General features: G+C 46.2%; 1 protein-coding gene across 2 annotated transcripts in view; it reads left to right on the forward strand.

Annotated features, from left to right (window-relative positions):
• The window catches only part of PPARD (peroxisome proliferator activated receptor delta), a 283,091-nt gene that overhangs the window by 197,553 nt on the left and 63,110 nt on the right, over positions 1-22,428 (forward strand). The window lies entirely within an intron of this gene.

Here is a 22,428-nt window from a genome sequence, read left to right on the forward strand (position 1 = left end):
ATGCCATGCAAATGAACCACATGCTGAAAAAACAACGGAACCAAATCAGAAGAGGAAGGCAACTTAGGCAAAGGTACCAAATGAACCATCTTAGAAAACCGGTCACAAACCACCCAGATAACTGACATCCTCTGGGAAACCGGAAGATCCGAAATAAAATCCATAGAAATATGCGTCCAAGGCCTCTCAGGGACCGGCAAAGGCAAAAGCAACCCACTAGCACGGGAACAGCAAGGCTTGGCCTGCGCACAAGTCCCACAGGACTGCACAAAAGAAACGCACATCCCGTGACAAAGAAGGCCACCAAAAGGACCTACCCACCAAATCTCTGGTACTAAAAATCCCAGGATGACCGGCCAACACAGAACAATGAACCTCCGAAATCACTTTACTAGTCCATCTGTCAGGAACAAACAATTTCCCCACTGGACAGCGGTCAGGTTTATCAGCCTGAAATTTCTGAAGAACCCGTCGTAAATCAGGGGAGATGGCAGAAAGAATCACCCCTTCCTTCAGAATACCGATCGGCTCAAGGACCCCAGGAGAATCAGGCAAAAAGCTCCTAGAGAGGGCATCAGCCTTAACATTCTTAGAACCCGGAAGATGCGAGACCACAAAATCAAAACTGGAGAAAAACAGGGACCATCGGGCCTCTCTAGGATTCAGCCGTTTGGCAGACTCGAGATAAATCAGATTCTTATGATCGGGTCAAGACCACAATACGGTGCTTGGCCCCCTCAAGCCAATGTCGCCATTCCTCAAATGCCCACTTCATAGCCAACAACTCACGATTGCCGACATCATAATTGTGTTCCGCAGGCGAAAACTTTCGAGAAAAGAAAGCACACGGTTTCATCAATGAACCATCAGAATTCCTCTGAGACAAAACGGCCCCTGCCCCAATCTCAGAAGCGTCAACCTCAACCTGAAAAGGAAGAGAAACATCCGGCTGACGCAACACAGGGGCAGAAGTAAATCGGCGTTTAAGCTCCTGAAAGGCAGAAACAGCCGCAGAGGACCAATTCGTCACATCAGCGCCTTTCTTCGTCAAATCGGTCAGAGGTTTAACCACACTAGAGAAGTTGGCAATGAAATGGCGATAAAAATTAGCAAAGCCCAAAAATTTCTGAAGGCTCTTCACGGATGTGGGCTGGATCCAATCATGAATGGCCTGAACCTTAACCGGATCCATTTCTATAGATGAGGGAGAAAAAATGAAGCCCAAAAAAGAAATCTTCTGTACTCCAAAGAGGCACTTAGACCCCTTCACAAACAAGGCATTATCACGAAGGATCTGAAATACCATCCTGACTTGTTTCACATGAGACTCCCAATCATCTGAAAAAATCAAAATATCATCCAAATATACAATCATGAATTTATCAAGATAATTCCGAAATATATCATGCATGAAGGACTGAAACACAGATGGAGCATTAGAGAGTCCGAATGGCATCACAAGGTATTCAAAATGGCCTTCGGGCGTATTAAACGCAGTTTTCCATTCGTCCCCCTGCTTAATACGAACCAGATTATATGCCCCTCGAAGGTCAATCTTAGTAAACCAACTAGATTAAGGGGAATCCTAGCAAACAGATCAGAAAGCAAAGGCAAAGGGTATTGGAATTTGACCGTGATCTTATTCAAGAGGCGATAATCAATACGGGGTCTCAAGGAGCCATCTTTTTTGGCAACAAAGAAAAAACCTGCTCCCAATGGTGAAGAAGATGGCCGAATATGCCCCTTCTCCAAGGACTCCTTCACATAGCTCCGCATGGCGGTATGTTCTGGCACAGACAGGTTGAAAAGTCGGCCTTTAGGGAACTTACAGCCTGGAATCAAGTCAATAGCACAATCACAGTCCCTATGTGGTGGAAGGGAACTGGACTTGGGCTCATTGAATACATCCTGGAAATCTGACAAAAAGTCAGGAATTTCAGAAGAGGGGGAGGAGGCAATTGACATCACAGGAACGTCACTATGAACCCCCTGACAACCCCAACTAGTCACAGACATAGATTTCCAATCTAATACCGGATTATGCACCTGTAACCATGGGAAACCCAGCACAATAGCATCATGCAAATTATGCAACACCAGAAAACGACAATCTTCCTGATGGGCTGGCGCCATGCACATGGTCAGCTGTGTCCAAAACTGAGGTTTATTTTTAGCCAACGGTGTAGCATCAATGCCCCTCAAAGGAATAGGACTCTGCAAAGGCTGCAAGGGGAAACCACAACGTCTGGCAAATTCAAAGTCCATTAAATTTAGAGCGGCGCCTGAATCCACAAATGCCATGACAGAAAATGACGATAATGAGCAGATCAGGGTCACAGATAACAGAAATTTAGGTTGTACAGTACTGATGGTGTCGGGGTCGTCACGACAATACCCTTCGTCCACCAGTCATTCCAAATTAGACTATGAGCATTTGGTACCGGGTAAGAATGAGTCAGACAAAAAGCTGGTTCAATCTCAGAGCATGCTCGAGCTTGTTTAAGTATCAGCAACGATCACAGCAACTGAACCTTTATTTCCTGATTCATAGCATCATGTAGTGTTAGAAGAAGGCGTGCAATAGGCAGGGTTAGGCGGGGTTTAAGCAATATATGTCTAGTATTCTGTCTTTCTGATTAGTCCTGACATCATCTGGTGGATCCTCCTCTCTTCACATATCCTAGGTTTCGATTTCAGAAGAAATGATACTTGGTTTCTCAGAGACAAAAGTAGGGCATAGGTGAATACTGGCAGCCATTTTTAATATAGTTACATCTACATTAGGAGAAAGGGAAAACTTATTGTTTCACAGCATAAGAATATAAAAGTACAAAAAGTGTATAAAGATATATCTTTTCACCCTGACAATCCCCTCTAAACACTAAGTTTTTCCCTTCAAGAAAGATCCTTCGAGACTGTCCATGTGATGGGGAAAGGGGAGGTGGATTTCTTCATCCATCCACCTCAGAAGCTCTCCCCTTGCGAGAGGCCTCCAGGCAGCTGAACCCTCCACTAACCTCACATGGAGTTCTCCCGCTGTCCCTAAACTAAATCTCTTAGCGTCATCTGAGAATAGGGGGTTTTGTCTAATTTTTTGAGGGGGACGTACTTAGGGATCTCCCCTGGATCAGTACCATCGTACTCTAGTGGGTCTACTTCTTGATTGAGGAAGGTGCCAGTCGGAGTTGCCTTGGCAATAACCTTTTTATACAAGGGAATAACACAACAGAGGATTATCGATCCAACTATAAGGAGGGCAATCAGTACCAGACAAGCTTGTTGAAGGAATCCCTTGAGCCCACCCAACCAGCCAGAAAAGAAAGATGTGTCTACCCCAGCATTAGTTTTCAATTCTGCTGCTAACCCAGTTATCTTTTTAAGGGCTATCAGGGTTTTTCCATTCACTCCAGAGTTCTGAGGGATATAGGTACAACATTCTTCTCCTACCATCCCACAGACTCCTCCTTTCTCAGCTAAAATCATATCAAGGGCTAGTCGGTTTTGGAGGGTCATTCTAGTATTAGGGCCCAGTTCCTCAACTATACCCTGAAAGGCATCACAGCTATAATTGACGAATCTTTGTTCACTGTAATATATGTAATTGATCCAATCAACATTTTTATTAATCTGCACCTGTGGGATCAAAGAAGCAAAGCCAGCATAGATCTGGTTCTGAGCTTTAAACTGGTCAGGCACCCCCCTTGGCACTCCAATGGCATCAATATATACTAGTGGATCTTCTTCATAACTCATATGGAGCTGATCAAGGCTTCTTCTCTTTCTGGTAGTCTCTGGATCCCAAGGTAATATCTTGAACTGCATGGCTAGTTTAACAAGGGTGCATTGACCTGTCCAGGCATTAGGCAACCTAGGACAGAGCTTACCATCTCCACATAACCAATAAATGTCGTACATATATTGTGTATGTTTAATTAGCAAGTCAGTATCTAGAGAACTGTTCTCTTTGCAGAAACCTGTCTCGAAGATCCCTACTGGTGTACCTGTGGTGTCGTGGGAATTATAGCAGGTGTAATTGTCAGCTAATACGGTTACTTCTCCTGGGACCTTTAGTTTGGGTTCCTCATGAATTAGTGGGACATAATCTGGGCAATCAGTGGGCTTCAGACCTTTCAACAGGTTCATGACACAGGCAGTGATGTTGTCATCAGGAAAAAGCAATGCATGTGTGTATAGATGTGTATTCGCAGCAGCACAAGCAATACATCCTACAGAGATATTCTAGACTCTTACATTGTATCTCACCCATTCTAACCATAAGTTTTTCCTTGGGGCTGTTTGTGTTTCTATGGAGAAAACTTCTAGCCAACTGAGACCTGGAATGGGGATTACTTCGTTAACTACATTTTGCAAACGTTCACCTGGGCCTGTTTTACTGGTAACGGGGGCCTTGGTTGGTCTGAAGCTAATATGCTGGAGCTGTATATGGCCTAAATTCCCATAATATCCACCATTAAATACATTATGAAAATGCCTTCCCAGTACAAACGTCTGCAAGTCAGTAGATTGGGGGCTTTTGAGATTTAGGAGGAGGGGGTGACAGTTTCTACCCCATTTACAGCCCCTAAGTGGTAGTAAAAGGGCTGTTAGATGCATTCTCCCACGAAGACTCCTACCCGTCCCATCCTTAGGGAACATGGCTTTGCTAGGTCTATATCCCCAATCATCCCCTGTATTCCAGGCAGCATCTGACCAATAATAACAGTTATTGTTGTCATTTCTGGTAACACATATATAAAACTGGATAATTCCCTCTACCACCCGTTGAGTCTCGGGGCATCTGACTACATCACAGAAATCAAATCGCCAGATATTTACCGGGGCCGTTAGGTTTACCCAGAGAATAGTGGCACCGGGATTCTTATTTACAATAGGGGCCGAAGAGGTAGGGGCGAGGATGGCCTTCAACCCCAAGACCAAAAACAACAGCAACATTTCCCTTCAATCACTACTGTGACTAAACGCTGGTTCGGTCTCCTTTACAGTGTGAGGCGTGGATCCAGCTAGGTTTTCCTTCGAGCTTGACAGCTGTGGCTGTGGTCAGGAGCACTTGGTATGGTCCGTCAAATCTTGGTTCCAGGCTCTCCCGGACGTGCCGCTTTATCACTACCCAGTCTCCTGGCTCCAAGGGATGGTGTCCAGGAACCTTAGGTGGGTCTGGAAGAGAACTGAAGACAGTTAAATGCACTTTGGCAAGGTGTCCATGTAAGGCCTGCACATAGCTAGTCAAGTCCTGGTACTTGAGCTGCAACTGTTGTGGAAAGAAACATCCAAGATTGGGGCCCCTGCCAAACAGAATCTCATAGGGTGACAGTCCTGTCTTCCTGTTTGGGGTATATCTTACTGAAAACAAAGCTAGAGGAAGGCATTCTGTCCATGGTTTACCAGTCTCTGCCATTGCCTTCTGGACTTTAAGCTTAAAAGTTCCATTTAGTCTCTCCACTCTTCCACTGCTCTGCGGATGGTACGGAGTATGCAATGCTTGACTTACCCCCAGTGCTGCCATTACCTCTGACATGATCTCTCCAGTAAAATGGGAACCCCGATCGCTTTCAATGACCTCAGGAACTCCATACCTGCATATGATCTCAGCTATCAGTTTCTTCGCCGTTGTCTTAGCCGTAGCTTTGGCAACTGGGTAGGCTTTTGGCCAACCTGAAAATAAATCAATGCAGACCAACACATACTCATACGTCCCTACCCTAGGCAACTGAATATAATCAATCTGCAGTCTCTGGAATGGGTAAAGGGGCCGGGGAGTGTGTTTGGATGGAGTTTTCACTGTCCTACCCTGATTATGTGTGGCACATATCATGCAGCTCTGTACCTGCCTTTCTGCGCAGGTGGAAAACCCGTGGGCAATCCATTGTTTCTGTAGGGTGTCACACATGGCCGTCTTCGAGTGGTACACATTCCCGTGCAGAACCTGTGCCATCATTGGGTACAGTGCCTGTGGTAGGCAGACCTTTTCACCCCTCCCCCATAGTCCAGTGACTGTATCAGAGCAAGCCCCTATCTCTTGCCACCTATTTTTCTCCTCCTTACTTGCCTGTTCTTGTAACCGGGCTAAGATGTCTTTTGACACAAATGGAGATGGTGGGGTGTCTAGGTGATGTACTTTAGAGGCTACAGGAGTGCTTGCTGCTTTCTTGGCAGCCTGGTCTGCCAGTGCGTTACCCTTTGCCTGTCCATCAGTGCCTTTGGTATGTTCCTTTACCTTTATGATGCCTGCTTGGGTGGGAAGCTGTAGTGCATTCATAAGTTGCTGGACTGCCTCAGCATGTTTAATGGGGAGGCCATTTGCTGTCAGGAAAGCCCTGGCTCTCCAGATAGGCCCATAATCGTGTGCAAGGCCAAAAGCATACCTGGAATCAGTGTAGATATTTACAGTCTTACCTTCTGCTAGTTTGCACGCTTCTGTGAGCGCCTTGAGCTCTGCTTCTTGTGCAGACATATGAGCTGGCATTGACTCTGCCTTGATTACCTCATGTTCTGAGACCACAGCATATCTGGTACAGAAGCATCCTTGGCCATTTTGGTGACGGGATCCATCTACAAAAAGCTCAAAATCAGCATCAGATATAGGCACACTAGAGACAGTAGGGAGACCAGCCGTTTCCTGAGACATCAATTCTAGACAATCATGTGGTTTGGAAACCTGATCTTGTTCCTCTGGATCCATTCTAGAAAGAAAAAGAGTGTCCTTTTCCATGTCACCTACCCCTCCCCATTTGGATCCATAGGAACTGGAAGCTTAGGCACCTCCGGAGTTTCCAGAACGGTAACTGCATTAACTGTCCGTAGGTCTTGTACCAGCCGGTACACAGGGGGTTAGCCGGGTGGGGGCTTTTCTTAACGGGAAACAAGGGCGTGTTACATGGGAAAACACAGGGTACCATGGCACCATTATCGAGTAACGTTTGTATTTGCTCCTTGAGGCACCGCTCCTGATCATGTTTCAAAGGGTATTGATAGACTTTGGGAAAAGGGGCACCAGGTTTGAGAACCACTTTTACTGGTTCTACAGGCATTATTGGGGGAGAATCTGGGTCTATCAGGACCATCATAACCGTAGGAAGGGCATGTAGGATACAGATCTCCTTATGTTCATCTGCATAGGGGTTATATAACGTAAGGACCATCTGACCATCATCTTGGAATTATATTCTGGAGCGGAACTGTGATAATAAATCTGCCCCAAGTAAATTTACCGGACATATGGGAGAGATTACGAACTGAGCCGTGACTTCAGGGAAGGGTCCCAATGGGATGGGATTTGTAAGAGTATATTTATTGGGTCTTCCATCTACGCCGATTAAAACAAGCTCTTGGTCTGAGAATTGACATGGCGGGGCTTGGGAGGGAGATTCCCAGACAGGGTTAAAAGAGGTATTGGAGAACTGAATTTGTATACGGTGGGAGGAGGGCAGGAGCTGGAGTCTGTTACTTGGGCCACTGATAAGGAACGGAGCTGTGTCCTTGTAGCTTGTAGCTGCGGTGGGGGCTGGAATTAGAGCAGAATTCGCTGCGGCTACTGATTTAACCTCTAATTTCCCTGCTGATGCAGAGTGGGGTAAGTTTCTAAAACCTTTTTTTACTACTTTTAATGCATCATCTGGAATGGAAGTCTCAATATCGGGTCTGACTGACATTATTGCCTCTTTCAATTCAAATCTAAGGCCGGACATTAAAGCTGCCACAAAAATGTGTGAATGGGCTTTATTTTACAATGAGAATCCCAGATCTTTAAACACTACCATAAGACGCCCATAAAACTTCTCGGCAGCCCAGGATATATTGGTGCCTTGGGGTTAAGGGGGATAGGGCTTACAGTCGGGAGTAGAGGCTTAATTTCCTGGGGAGGGACCACATTATCTAGCAGGGAGCCCCCCGTTTCAGATTATTATTTTTAATTATTTGTCTTTCTAACACATTAATCTCAGTCACTTTCTCAGTCCCTTCTGGTACCACAAAACATCCAGTTTTTTTGTCATAGTAATAGACAACTTTCCTTTTTTTCAACGTGACAAAAACAATCAGAATTCACTTCCTCTGTTGATCCTCATCTTTTACCAATCTTTCAATCACACTGATAACCCAACAATCACTTACAAGTTTCCTTCTAAAATAGGCACAGTTCTATTGCTTTAAACACAAATCTCTCAGCATGTATTAAACCAAGGACAATATTTGAGCGCAGCTCTATGCCCCCCTTCCTCTGGCACGCAGCACAGATAAGGAGAAGAGAGGAGAAATCACAAACAAATCGCGCAGCGGTCCGCTTCCCTCCTCCCATCTGGTACACAGCACTGATAAAAGCTCAGTATCTTCTACACAGAAACGTATTGCAGCAGTTTTCAGACTTAATTAATTTCTACAAAAACTACATCACACAATTCACATACCAGAACACCTTAGAACCCATGATTGAGAGTATCTTTCCTGCGTTCCTGACAGATTTATTTCCCCATCTTTGGGCTAACAATTTCAGATTCATCACACAAATTCAAAGTCTTCTTTTCCTTCCACGGAAACTAATTCTCCTTCTCCATCAACCTCTTTCCATCCTTCGTTCTTTAAGCCTCGCGCAACTCGTAAATGAGCTTGCGCTTGTTCTAACAATCCTTTATCCTTCAACATGCCCCTTTGTTCTCTATGAGATTGTGCCATGTAGACGGCTGCAATCTCCCTGACGAGGGCAATCCTACATGCTTGTACAACCTCTCAACATTCTTGACTGCCTTCTTGCCCTCCCGTGACTCTACTATTGTTTTGACTTCCACAGCATCCTCATTTAACTTGTGGGGCACAGACTTCTTCTGTTTTAAGAGACGCAGCATGACTCCCAGAATACTGCGCCCTTCTGCAGCAGGCCGCTGACATCGATATCAACACTGTGTCCTATAGCACGGAACCTCGTGTTCAAAGTACTAGGAATAAAGAGCCTCACGCTCGATATTTCCTGTCAATAACCTGAACAACAGTGATTACAGACTATCCTGTCATGATATTCTAAACCGTTGGGAGGCGGTCTCCTTGTGAGACCCCTCCACTGAAATTCTGGTGGTCCCCCTCTTGGGACGTCTTAATTACCTATTTGTACAATATCACAGAGGCTGCATCTCCTATCCCTTTCTCTAAGCCGCCCCGCAATCTACAACTTTCTCAATCTTTCACTCCACTTCACTACTAGACAATAGTCACGGGTAGGGTGGTTGAATGGAGTACAATGACCGGTGAAGGAGGTATGGTGTACATGAGGATGCGCAGGATGCGACGTCTCTCAGTTGCTGGTTCGGAGCGTGGCACGGGATCGTGCTCCGTCTCACCACTCGACCGGTCACCCCTCGGACCAAAGGAGACCACAGACAAACCAATAACGGCTGAGACACTAGCAAGTGTGACACATACAGAGTATATGATCTCCACTTACCGTGTTTGGAGGGTGATCAGTCCTCGAGGTCAGCCACCAGGGGTGTTGTCCACAGACATCCAGGGATGGGTCCAGGGGGTCTCGGATCGCTGGCCACGCCCCACGTTGGAAGCGCCAAATTGTCGGGGTCGTCACGACAATACCCTTCGTCCACCAGTCATTCCAAATTAGACTATGAGCATTTGGTACCGGGTAAGAATGAGTCAGACAAAAAGCTGGTTCAATCTCAGAGCATGCTCGAGCTTGTTTAAGTATCAGCAACGATCACAGCAACTGAACCTTTATTTCCTGATTCATAGCATCATGTAGTGTTAGGGGAAGGCGTGCAATAGGCGGGGTTAGGCAGGGTTTAAGCAATATATGTCTAGTATTCTGTCTTTCTGATTAGTCCTGACGTCATCTGGTGGATCCTCCTCTCTTCACATATCCTAGGTTTCGATTTCAGAAGAAATGATACTTGGTTTCTCAGAGACAAAAGTAGGGCATAGGTGAATACTGGCAGCCATTTTTAATATAGTTACATCTACATTAGCTAGGAGAAAGGGAAAACTTATTGTTTCACAGCATAAGAATATAAAAGTACAAAAAGTGTATAAAGATATATCTTTTCACCCTGACAATGGTAACAGAACCAGCGATTCTCTTGGTACGCTTAGGGCAATCAGAAATAACACGAGCAGAATCGCCGCAGTAAAAACACAACCTATTCTGACGTCTGAATCCTTGTCGTTCAGCTCTAGACACAATCCTATCACACTGCATAGGCTCAGGACTCCGCTCGGAAGACAATGCCATAGTGTGCACAACTCTGCGCTCGCGCAAGCGCCGATCAATCTGAATGGCCAGAGACATAGAATCACTCAGACCAACAGGCGTGGGGAACCCCACCATAACATCTTTAACAGATTCAGAAAGACCCTTTCTGAAGATTGCTGCCAAGGCATCCTCATTCCATTTAGTCAGTACAGACCATTTTCTAAACTTCTGGCAATATGATTCTGCCGCTTCCTGACCCTGAGACAGGGCCAACAAGGTCTTCTCAGCATGATCCACTGAATTAGGTTCGTCATACAATAACCCAAGCGCCTGAAAAAAGGTGTCTACATTAAGCAACACCGGATTCCCAGGTTCCAGGGCAAATGCCCAATCCTGGGGGTCACCACGCAGCAGAGATACAATAATTTTAACCTGCTGGATGGGATCACCAGAGGAACGGGGTTTCAGAGAAAAAAACAGTTTACAGTTATTTTTAAAGCTCAGAAATTTGGACCTATCCCCAAAAAACAAATCAGGAGTTGGAATTCTAGGCTCTAAAATTGGAGTCTGAACGATATAATCGGAAATACCCTGTACTCTAGCAGCAAGTTGATCCACACGAGAAGCCAATCCCTGAACATTCATACCAGCGCCGAACTCCTGAGCCACCCAGAGGCAAAGAGGGAAGAGAAAAAAAAAACACAAAAGACTACAGAAAAAAAAATGGCTCAGCACTTTCCTTCCCTTCTTCTGAGATGCGGTTAACTCATTGTTGGCCAGTTGTACTGTTATGATCTGGTGGCCTAAGAGCAGCATGGGACGTACTCTGGAGAAGGTGGTACCTGTACTGACCGCAGACTCTGAACCTAACACCGCAACTAGAAGTAGCCATGGAATGTACCTAGTGCTCCCTAGACATCTCGACACAGCCGGAGGACTAATTACCCTTAGAGATAGAAAAGGGAAAACTATCTTGCCTCAGAGAAAATCCCCAAAGAACAGGCAGCCCCCCACAAATATTGACTGTGAGAGGAGAGGGAAAAAACATACACAGACTGAAATGAGAATTTAGCAAAGGAGGCCACTTCTAGCTAAATAGAAAGGACAGGACAGAGTACTATGCGGTCAGTATTAAAACACTAGAAAATATCCACCACAGAAAATACAAAAACTCCACAGCTAACTAAAGACATGGAGGGTATATCTGCATCTCCAGAGATACCAGCTTGGCTAAACAAATCCTTATACAGACCAAGCTGGACAAGACAAAACATGGAAAATAACTGAACAATAAGACCACAGCATGTGGACAGCAAAATCAAGGCCAGAACTTATCTTTGTTGAAAAGAACTGCAAAGCAGAAGAGACCAGGCAGGGATGTGAATCCTCCAGGAACAATGGACAACTGGCACTGACTAAAGGGTGAAGCAAGACTAAATAGCCCTGTCCAAATTAAAAAAAGTGAAAACTCCTGATAAATGCTGTAATTCAGAGACAGCAGCGCTACCACTTACAACCACCGGAGGGAGCCCAAGAGCAGAATTCACAACAGTGGACCCACTAGTGTGTGTACTACTTGCAGGCCTGCATTGTATTGGCAAACTGGGCAAGTGTCTGCGTCTTCTTAGATTCGCCATAGGTCTGACAGATTCACCAATAGCAGAGGGTGGATTCTCTGCTTCCACTGCTGGGGTGAAGTTTGCTGCTTGAACCTGCTGGTGTGAAGTCTCTTCTGATTCAGGATGGTCTGGAATCACATTTTGTTCTGGTATTTCCAGCTGGGGAAAAGTCAAGACAGGTATCACTATGGCCTGATGCACTTGAGTCCAAGACTTGGGAAAATCTCCAAGAACAGCTGTTGTGAATTTGGATTCTGGGCTCCCCCGGTGGCTACTGGTGGAATTGAACTTGTGACATCATCTTCCCTGTTCACCTGTTCTGATTAGATCTGGGTGTCGCTATATAACCTGGCTTCTCTGTTAGATGCTTGCCGGTCAACAATGTTATCAGAAGCCTCTCTGTGCTTGTTCCTGCTCCCAGACATCTACTAGATAAGTTGGACATTCGTCCATGTTTTGTTTTTGTATTTTGGTTCCAGTTCACAGCTGCAGTTTCGTTACTGTGTCTGGAAAGCTCTTGTTGATCAGGAATTGCCACTCTGGTATTATGAGTTAATGCCAGAGTCCTAAAGTAATTTCTGGATGTGTTTTGTTAGGGTTTTCTACTGACCATGAAAGTATGCTTTCTGTCTTCTGCTATCTAGAAAGCGGACCTCAAATTTGCTAAAACTATTTTCCTGCTGCGTTTGTTGTTTCATCTCATATCACCGCCAATATATGTGGGGGGCTTCTGTCTCCTTTTTGGGCATTTCTCTAGAGGTGAGTCAGGTCTTATATTTCCCTCTGCTAGCATTATTTAGTTCTCCGGCCGGCGCTGGGCATATAGGGATAAAAAGTAGGACATGCTACCTGGCTACTTCTAGATGATGCGGTAGGTTTAGTTCATGGTCAGTACAGTTACATCTTCCAAGAGCTTGTTCCTATTGAGGCTTATGCTAGTTCTCTGGCCATGGAGATCATGACAGTTTGACCGGCCCACTAAAGGGTTAAAATCCTTGGCTGAGAAAGGAGAGAAATAAGAAGTCTGCTGAGAGTTTTTTTTTTTTTTTTTTTTCTCTAGTTGTGAGTGTGCTCTTAATTGGATCACTTGCCAGTCTGTCTATGCTGCAGTCTTTCTTTTTTTTCTCTCTCCTTCTAATCTTTGAATGGCTCTATGTTCACCTGTCTATAATGGATCTACAGAGTGTAACTGCAGGTTTGAATAATCTCGCCACGAAAGTACAAAGTTTGCAAGATTTTGTTGTTCATGCTCCGGTATCAGAGCCGAGAATTCCTTTGCCGGAATTCTTCTCAGGGAATAGATCTAGCTTTCAGAATTTTAGAAATAATTGTAAGTTATTTTTGTCCCTGAAATCTCGTTCTGCTGGAGACCCTGCACAGCAGGTTGGGATTGTGATTTCCTTGCTCCGCGGCGACCCTCAAGATTGGGCTTTTGCATTGGCACCAGGGGATCCTGCGTTGCGCAATGTGGATGCGTTTTTTCTGGCCTTGGGCTTGCTTTATGAGGAACCTCATTTGGAACTTCAGGCAGAAAAAACTTTGATGTCCCTATCGCAGGGGCAAGATGAAGCTGAAATTTACTGCCAAAGATTCCGTAAATGGTCTGTGCTTACTCAGTGGAATGAGTGCGCCTTGGCGGCTACTTTCAGAGAGGGTCTTTCTGATGCCATTAAGGATGTTATGGTGGGGTTCCCTGTGCCTGCAAGTCTGAATGAGTCCATGACAATGGCCATTCAGATCGATAGGCGTCTGCGGGAGCGCAAACCAGTGCACCATCTGGCGGTGTCCACTGAGAAGACGCCAGAAAACATGCAGTGTGATAGAATTCTGTCCAGAAGCGAGCGGCAGAATTTTAGACGGAAAAATGGGTTGTGTTTCTATTGTGGGGATTCTACTCATGTTATATCAGCATGCTCTAAGCGTACTAAAAAGCTTGATAAATCCGTTCCCATTGGCACTTTACAGTCTAAATTTATTTTGTCTGTGACCCTGATTTGCTCTTTGTCATCTATTACTACGGACGCCTATATCGACTCTGGCGCCGCGTTGAGTCTTATGGATTGGTCCTTTGCCAATCGTTGTGGGTATGATTTAGAGCCTTTGGAGACTCTTATTCCTCTGAAGGGGATTGACTCCACCCCATTGGCTAATAATAAACCACAATACTGGACACAAGTGACTATGTGTATTAATCCGGATCACCAGGAGACTATTCGTTTTCTGGTGCTGTATAATCTACATGATGATTTGGTGCTGGGATTGCCATGGCTGCAGTCTCACAACCCAGTCCTTGACTGGAGAGCTATGTCTGTGTTGAGCTGGGGATGTAAGGGGACTCATGGGGACGTACCTTTGGTGTCCATTTCATCATCTATTCCCTCTGAAATCCCTGAGTTCCTGTCTGATTATCGTGACGTCTTTGAAGAACCCAAGCTGGGTTCATTACCTCCGCACCGGGAGTGCGATTGTGCTATAGATTTAATTCCGGGTAGTAAATACCCAAAGGGTCGTTTATTTAATCTGTCTGTGCCTGAACATACTGCTATGCGAGAATATATAAAGGAGTCCTTGGAAAAGGGACATATTCGTCCATCGTCATCTCCCTTAGGAGCCGGTTTTTTCTTTGTGTCAAAAAAAGACGGCTCTTTGAGACCATGTATTGATTATCGGCTTTTGAATAAAATCACGGTTAAATATCAATACCCATTGCCGTTGCTGACTGATTTGTTTGCTCGCATAAAGGGGGCCAAGTGGTTCTCTAAGATTGATCTCCGTGGGGCGTATAATTTGGTGCGGATCAGGCAGGGGGATGAGTGGAAAACCGCATTTAATACGCCCGAGGGCCACTTTGAGTATTTGGTGATGCCTTTTGGTCTTTCTAATGCCCCTTCAGTCTTCCAGTCCTTTATGCATGATATTTTCCGCGATTTTTTGGATAAATTTATGATAGTGTATCTGGATGATATTCTGATTTTTTCGGATGACTGGGACTCTCATGTCCGGCAAGTTAAGAGGGTTTTTCAGGTTTTGCGGTCTAATTCTCTGTGTGTCAAGGGTTCTAAGTGCGTTTTTGGGGTTCAGAGAATTTCCTTTTTGGGATATATTTTTTCTCCCTCTTCCATTGAGATGGATCCTGTCAAGGTTCAAGCTATTTGTGATTGGACGCAGCCCTCTTCTCTTAAAAGTCTTCAGAAATTTTTGGGCTTTGCCAACTTTTATCGTCGATTTATTTCTGGTTTTTCGGATGTCGTTAAGCCATTGACCGATTTGACTAGACAGGGTGCTGATGTTGCTAATTGGTCCCCTGATGCTGTGGAGGCCTTTCAGGAGCTTAAGCGCCGTTTTTCTTCTGCCCCTGTGTTGCGTCAGCCTGATGTGACTCTTCCTTTTCAGGTTGAGGTCGACGCTTCTGAGATCGGGGCTGGGGCAGTGTTGTCGCAGAAAAGTTCTGACTGCGCCGTGATGAGGCCTTGTGCCTTCTTTTCCCGTAAATTTTCGCCCGCTGAGCGGAATTATGATGTTGGGAATCGGGAGCTTTTGGCCATGAAGTGGGCGTTTGAGGAGTGGCGCCATTGGCTCGAGGGGGCCAGACATCAGGTGGTGGTATTGACTGACCACAAAAATTTGATCTATCTTGAGACCGCCAGGCGCCTGAATCCTAGACAGGCGCGCTGGTCATTATTTTTCTCTCGGTTTAATTTTGTGGTATCGTACCTACCGGGTTCTAAGAATGTTAAGGCGGATGCCCTTTCTAGGAGTTTTGAGCCTGATTCACCCGGCAACTCTGACCCCACAGGTATTCTTAAGGAGGGAGTTATCTTGTCAGCCGTTTCTCCAGACCTGCGGCGGGCCTTGCAGGAGTTTCAGGCGGATAGACCGGATCGTTGTCCGCCTGATAGGTTGTTTGTTCCTGATGATTGGACCAGTAGAGTCATCTCTGAGGTACATTCTTCTGCATTGGCGGGTCATCCTGGAATTTTTGGTACCAGGGATTTGGTGGCAAGATCCTTCTGGTGGCCTTCCCTGTCACGAGATGTGCGAGGCTTTGTGCAGTCTTGTGACGTTTGTGCTCGGGCCAAGCCTTGTTGTTCTCGGGCTAGTGGATTATTGTTGCCCTTGCCTATTCCTAAGAGGCCTTGGACACACATCTCGATGGATTTTATTTCAGATCTGCCTGTTTCTCAGAAGATGTCTGTCATCTGGGTGGTGTGTGACCGTTTTTCTAAGATGGTCCATTTGGTTCCCCTGCCCAAATTGCCTTCTTCTTCCGAGTTGGTGCCCCTGTTTTTTCAAAATGTTGTTCGTTTGCATGGTATTCCTGAGAATATCGTTTCTGACAGAGGAACCCAATTTGTGTCTAGATTTTGGCGGGCATTCTGTGCTAGGATGGGCATAGATTTGTCTTTTTCGTCTGCTTTTCACCCTCAGACTAATGGCCAGACCGAGCGGACTAATCAGACCCTGGAGACATATCTGAGGTGTTTTGTGTCTGCTGACCAGGATGATTGGGTTGCTTTTTTGCCATTGGCGGAGTTCGCCCTCAATAATCGGGCCAGCTCTGCCACTTTGGTGTCCCCGTTTTTCTGTAATTCGGGGTTCCACCCTCGATTTTCCTCCGGTCAGATGGAATCCTCGGATTGTCCTGGAGTGGATGCGGTGGTGGAGAGATTGCATCATATCTGGGGGCAGGTGATGGACAATTTAAAGTTGTCCCAGGAGAAGACTCAGCTTTTTGCCAACCGTCACCGTCGTGTTGGTCCTCGGCTTTGTGTTGGAGATTTGGTGTGGTTGTCTTCTCGTTTTGTCCCTATGAGGGTCTCATCTCCTAAGTTTAAGCCTCGGTTCATCGGTCCGTATAAAATATTGGAGATTCTTAACCCTGTTTCCTTCCGTTTGGACCTCCCTGCATCCTTTTCTATTCATAACGTTTTTCATCGGTCGTTATTGCGCAGGTATGAGGCACCGGTTGTGCCTTCCGTTGAGCCTCCTGCTCCGGTGTTGGTTGAGGGTGAGTTGGAGTACGTTGTAGAAAAAATCCTAGACTCCCGTGTTTCCAGACGGAGACTCCAGTATCTGGTCAAGTGGAAGGGATACGGCCAGGAGGATAATTCTTGGGTCACTGCATCTGATGTTCATGCCTCTGATCTGGTTCGTGCCTTTCATAGGGCCCATCCTGATCGCCCTGGTGGTTCTGGTGAGGGTTCGGTGCCCCCTCCTTGAGGGGGGGGTACTGTTGTGAATTTGGATTCTGGGCTCCCCCGGTGGCTACTGGTGGAATTGAACTTGTGACATCATCTTCCCTGTTCACCTGTTCTGATTAGATCTGGGTGTCGCTATATAACCTGGCTTCTCTGTTAGATGCTTGCCGGTCAACAATGTTATCAGAAGCCTCTCTGTGCTTGTTCCTGCTCCCAGACATCTACTAGATAAGTTGGACATTCGTCCATGTTTTGTTTTTGTATTTTGGTTCCAGTTCACAGCTGCAGTTTCGTTACTGTGTCTGGAAAGCTCTTGTTGATCAGGAATTGCCACTCTGGTATTATGAGTTAATGCCAGAGTCCTAAAGTAATTTCTGGATGTGTTTTGTTAGGGTTTTCTACTGACCATGAAAGTATGCTTTCTGTCTTCTGCTATCTAGAAAGCGGACCTCAAATTTGCTAAAACTATTTTCCTGCTGCGTTTGTTGTTTCATCTCATATCACCGCCAATATATGTGGGGGGCTTCTGTCTCCTTTTTGGGCATTTCTCTAGAGGTGAGTCAGGTCTTATATTTCCCTCTGCTAGCATTATTTAGTTCTCCGGCCGGCGCTGGGCATATAGGGATAAAAAGTAGGACATGCTACCTGGCTACTTCTAGATGATGCGGTAGGTTTAGTTCATGGTCAGTACAGTTACATCTTCCAAGAGCTTGTTCCTATTGAGGCTTATGCTAGTTCTCTGGCCATGGAGATCATGACAAACAGCGTGAATTCTCTTTTCTTCTTCTTCCATGGGTGGAGATGTTCCTGGGTCTGTTTCTCTGTTTCTCAATTTATCAGGGCATACTTTGAAATGGTCTCTGGATACTGCAGTTGAAGTTTCTCCTCCATCTTTACTGATAAGGCAGACTTTCGTGTTGTCGAAGTTTGAAGGTAGGATAGTATATGGTTTTGCTTCCCACTGGTCGTCAAGTTTGTGCAGTCTTATTTTACTTTTTAACACTTGTTCACTTGGTGACAAGGGAATTGCAGGGGCTCGTAGGTTATAGTCTCTTTCTTGTTTCTGTCTCACCTGTGATAGACTTCTTTCAACGCACTCTTGTACTTGGCAGTACCGTTGTTGTCTTTCGGTATCCCAATCTGCATCAGATGAGGTATTTTCTGGGGTTAGGACTCGCATGTCTAGATCAACAGGTAGTTTGCTGAATCTTCCTCTCATCAGGTATGCTGGAGTACAGTTGGTGGAATTCACTGGAATGTGGTTGTACAAGTCTACTAAGTCTGGTAACTTTTCTGGCCATAAGTTTCTTTCATGTAAAGGCAAGGTCTTCAATAAGTCAATCACTACTTGGTTCATCTTTTCACACATACCTTTGGTTTGTGTTTGGTATGGTGTGGTTCTGATCTTTTTACATCCGTAGAGGTTGCAGAACTCTTGAAACACTTCCGCTTCGAAGGCTGGTCCTTGATCAGTAAATACCTTCTCAGGATATCCATGTGGTCTACAGAAGTGTTGTTGGAAGGCTCTGGCTGCCGTCTCTGCTGTCTGGTCCTTGACAGGTACAACTACCAGGAATCTGGAGTAGTGATCCACAATAGTTAAAGCGTAGCCATAGCCTGACCGGCTTGGAGTTAGCTTCACATGGTCTAAGGCCACCAGTTCAAGTGGCTGTTTGGTGACTATGAGCTGTAGGGGAGCCCTCGGCTGTCACGGTCCTTTCTGCGCAATCTACATGGGCCACACTCTCGGCACCACTTTTCGACGGCTTTTCTCATGCCAATCCAGTAGAAACTCCCACGAAGTAGGGCCTCTAACTTCTTCCATCTGAAGTGTCCTGCTCCATCATGGTACGCTTCCAGAACCATTGGCGCATCTTGTCTTGGGACCACTATCTGATAGACCAGCTCGTGAGTGCGTGGGTCAATACTCCTCTGACACAGCTTACCATCATACATAAACAGTTTGCCTTTCTCCAATACTCCTCTGACACAGCTTACCATCGTACATAAACAGTTTGCCTTTCTCTTTCCACAGCTGTTGAGTCTCTTGTGGAGCATTTGGACCAGGGTACGAACTGGCTTGCGTCAGCAGCTCCTTGACCAGATGGACTGCGGGGTCACTGTCCTATGTCTCTGCTCACCCATGGTGGGGCAATGGTTTCAGCGTGGCTTCTCGCTTGTTCCTGTGCCTGTTCCTCACGTGATGGGAATACTGAGTTGCCCTGGGGCGATGGAAAGCTGGCAACTCTATTTCTTCGAATGTTTCTGAATATTCTCCCATCTCTGGCAAATTGGGCATCCTGGACAAGGCATCGGCATTTGCATTCTTGTGCCCCACACGGTACTTGATGGTGAACTCGCAATTGGACAACCGAGCCATCCATCGCTGCTCCAAAGTGCCTAGTTTTGCTGTCTCAAGGTGTGTCAGCGGATTGTTGTCCGTGAAGACTGTGAACCTTGCCGAGGCAGGTAGTACTTGAATCTCTCTGTCACGGCCCAGACAATAGCGAGGAACTCCAGCTTAAAGGAACTGTAGTTCTTGGTGTTCCTTTCGGTGGGTCGAAGTTGCCTGCGGGCGTAGGCGATTACCCTTTCTTTGACTTTCTGTACCCAGGACAACTCGGCTCCCAGTCCCATGTTGCTGGCGTCCGTGTACAGCACAAACGGTTGGTCATATTCAGGGTAAGCCAGTACTTCATCTCCTGTGAGAGCCAACTTCAGTTGAGTGAAAGATCTCTCCAGCCTGCCGTCCCAGTCAAATAGGATATTCTTACCCTTGGTCTTCTTAGATTGGCCCACTAACAGGTCTTGTAGTGGTGCAGCTAACTTGGTGAAGACTTTAATAAATCTTCTGTGGTAGCCTACCAACCCGAGGAACTGCCAGATTTCATGGAGGTTGCTGGGCTTTGGCCAGTCTCTGATCACGGTTACCTTGTCAGGGTCTGGTGCCACTCCTTCAGTGCTCACCATATGGCCCAGGTACTGCACTTTGGGCTTTAACAGATGGCATTTGGATGGTTTTACCTTTTGGCCAAAGTTGGACAGAGCTTCGAACACCTCGGCTAGGTGCTTCAGGCGGTCCTCATAAGTCTTGGAGAAGACGATGACATCAACCTGGTACAGCAAGACGGTCTCGAAGTTCTTGTGCCCGAGACAGCACTCCATCATTCTCTGAAACATTCCCGGGGCGTTGCACAGTCTGAACGGCATGTAGTTGAATTCGCAGAGACCCATCGGTGTGGTGAAGGCCGTCTTTTCCTTATCTGCCTCTGCCACGGGAACCTGCCAGTACCCACTGGTGAGATCTAAGGTAGAGAAGTAGTTAGCAGATTTTAAAGCAGCTAAACCACAGAAAAACAAAACCCTAAAAGCATTTTTTATTCATAAATATTTAAAAAGACCAAATGATCAACACTAGACAAATACATAAATTACCATCACCAAACTGAAATTGGGTATTGGTACAAGGGTACTAATCTGGAAAGTGCCAGATTAAAGATAATGGTACACAAACCTAATGTGGCCCTAATAAAGTTCTACACATGCTGACCTGACAGTGGAGGTTGGCACCCTAAGTTCGACACGGCGCCCCCACTCCACGACGGCTGTCTCTTCTATCCCTGAAGGCCCTGTCAGCTACCCAACCTAAAACCCACCACCATACACACAAATAGCTAATTCCTTTGGCTATAAAAATGTATAAAATAGCCTCTCCTAAGATAGAAATAGAAATAAACCCTCTAGTATTCACTAGAGTTTATTGGGAGTTGCCAAACAGTGTCCATTCAAAGGACTACAAATTACCCTCATATTAAAGGCTCATGTTGTAATTGTCATTAGCATGACTAAAGAAAATATATTGTCCTCTAATTTCAAATTAACATCCAGATCTACTCTTTAGTAAATTGTGAGCCAAAGGAATAGAAATAGTTTCAGAGCAAGCTCTGGTACAGTCCAATACATATATGCATTCACCAAGTTCTCCTGGTACCGCTGTGCCACATATAGTATCAAATCTGTTGACATAAATGTTTGTGGCCAGCCAGCTATAGAAACTAAAACAAGTTACTTATCTGAGTCACGTAAATTGTTTCATAGTCCACGTCCCTACGCGTTTCACCCCTTCTGATATAGGGGCTCATCAGGGGACCATCAATAGAGGCAAAGCCATAGTGGCCTAAAGTGTATGTGGAGAAATGCAGTTCTCCGTCCTGATGATAGCGATCATCGTCTCTCCCTCTGGTCAGCGGGATCCTCTTCTGTCATTGCCAGGGGACGTCCCCCGGTCTGGAAGCCAGCTTGATCTTTTCTTTCGGCGACTCCTGCAGGGAGTGCACGGTTTTAGCTAGTGCAGCTAAGCTTTTAGTCAGTTCCTGGACCTGGAGGTGTAGTCCTGTGGGAGAGTCATCATCCAGGTTCTGTGCGTCGGCCTCAAAAGGGACCTGATGATATGGTGCCACCTCCTGGTGGTACGTGAGAGCTGGATGCCTATGGGGCACTGTGCGGCTGGGATGAGGTTCGTGCAGCACCCGGATGGCTCTGTCCTTAAATTGCGCAAAGTCCAGGTCAGGGATTTGCAAGGCCAAGATGCGCAGCTGGGTCCTGTGGTTGCTGGACAGGAGACCCTCAATGAACTGTTCCTTTAAGAGTTTGTCTCCATCCTGCAAGCTGTTAGGGTCAACCTGTCTGACGGCCGGCAGTGCCTCCTCGAGGCCGTATGCTATCCTGTGCTCTCCGCTTGCACCCAAACAACTTCATTTTGATTTCTGCAGCGGTGCGGGTGTTAAAGGTGGTCTTAAGTTTAGCAAATATCTGCTGCACAGTTCCTTTTTCCATATTTGGCCAGGATTTCACTTCTCTTAGGGCTGCGCCTATCAATTGTCCAATTAAGATGCTGACATTTTGATGCTCGGTTAAAGGATAAACTTCAAACAGGCTGCAGAGCCTTTCTTTAAAGTCACTTAATGTATGGAACTCCCTGGAATATTGTGGAAGCCAGGCCGCTCCAGGAATATAGGGCATGGACAGCGGCATGATAGGAACTGTAGCTGCAGCACGGTCTGGCCTGTTTGTAGAAGCTGCGGGGCCTGGTGGCAATATGGGGCCTGCAGGTGCATCTGCGGTGGGGCCCGGGGGTGCAAGGAGTCCGGCGGCTGCGTCCACCCCTAGGTCTTGGGGCATCACAGGGGCGGCGGCTGCATCTGCCGCCACTTCTCCCCCCTGGTCTGACATAGCTTCTCTCCCTTGCTAACCTTATAGAGGCCGGCGTATCTCCTCCAGAGTTTGCAGCGGTTCCTCCGGTGCATCGCTCGGCACTTTTCAACGTCCTCACTTCTGGCTCCACTGTACTGCGTCTTCACTTCCGGCGTTCCTCTCGCAGTGCGGCACTCGTTTTCTTCTTCAT

The sequence above is a fragment of the Ranitomeya variabilis genome, chromosome 3, assembly GCF_051348905.1.
Source record: "Ranitomeya variabilis isolate aRanVar5 chromosome 3, aRanVar5.hap1, whole genome shotgun sequence".
Classification (NCBI taxonomy): Eukaryota; Metazoa; Chordata; class Amphibia; order Anura; family Dendrobatidae; genus Ranitomeya; species Ranitomeya variabilis.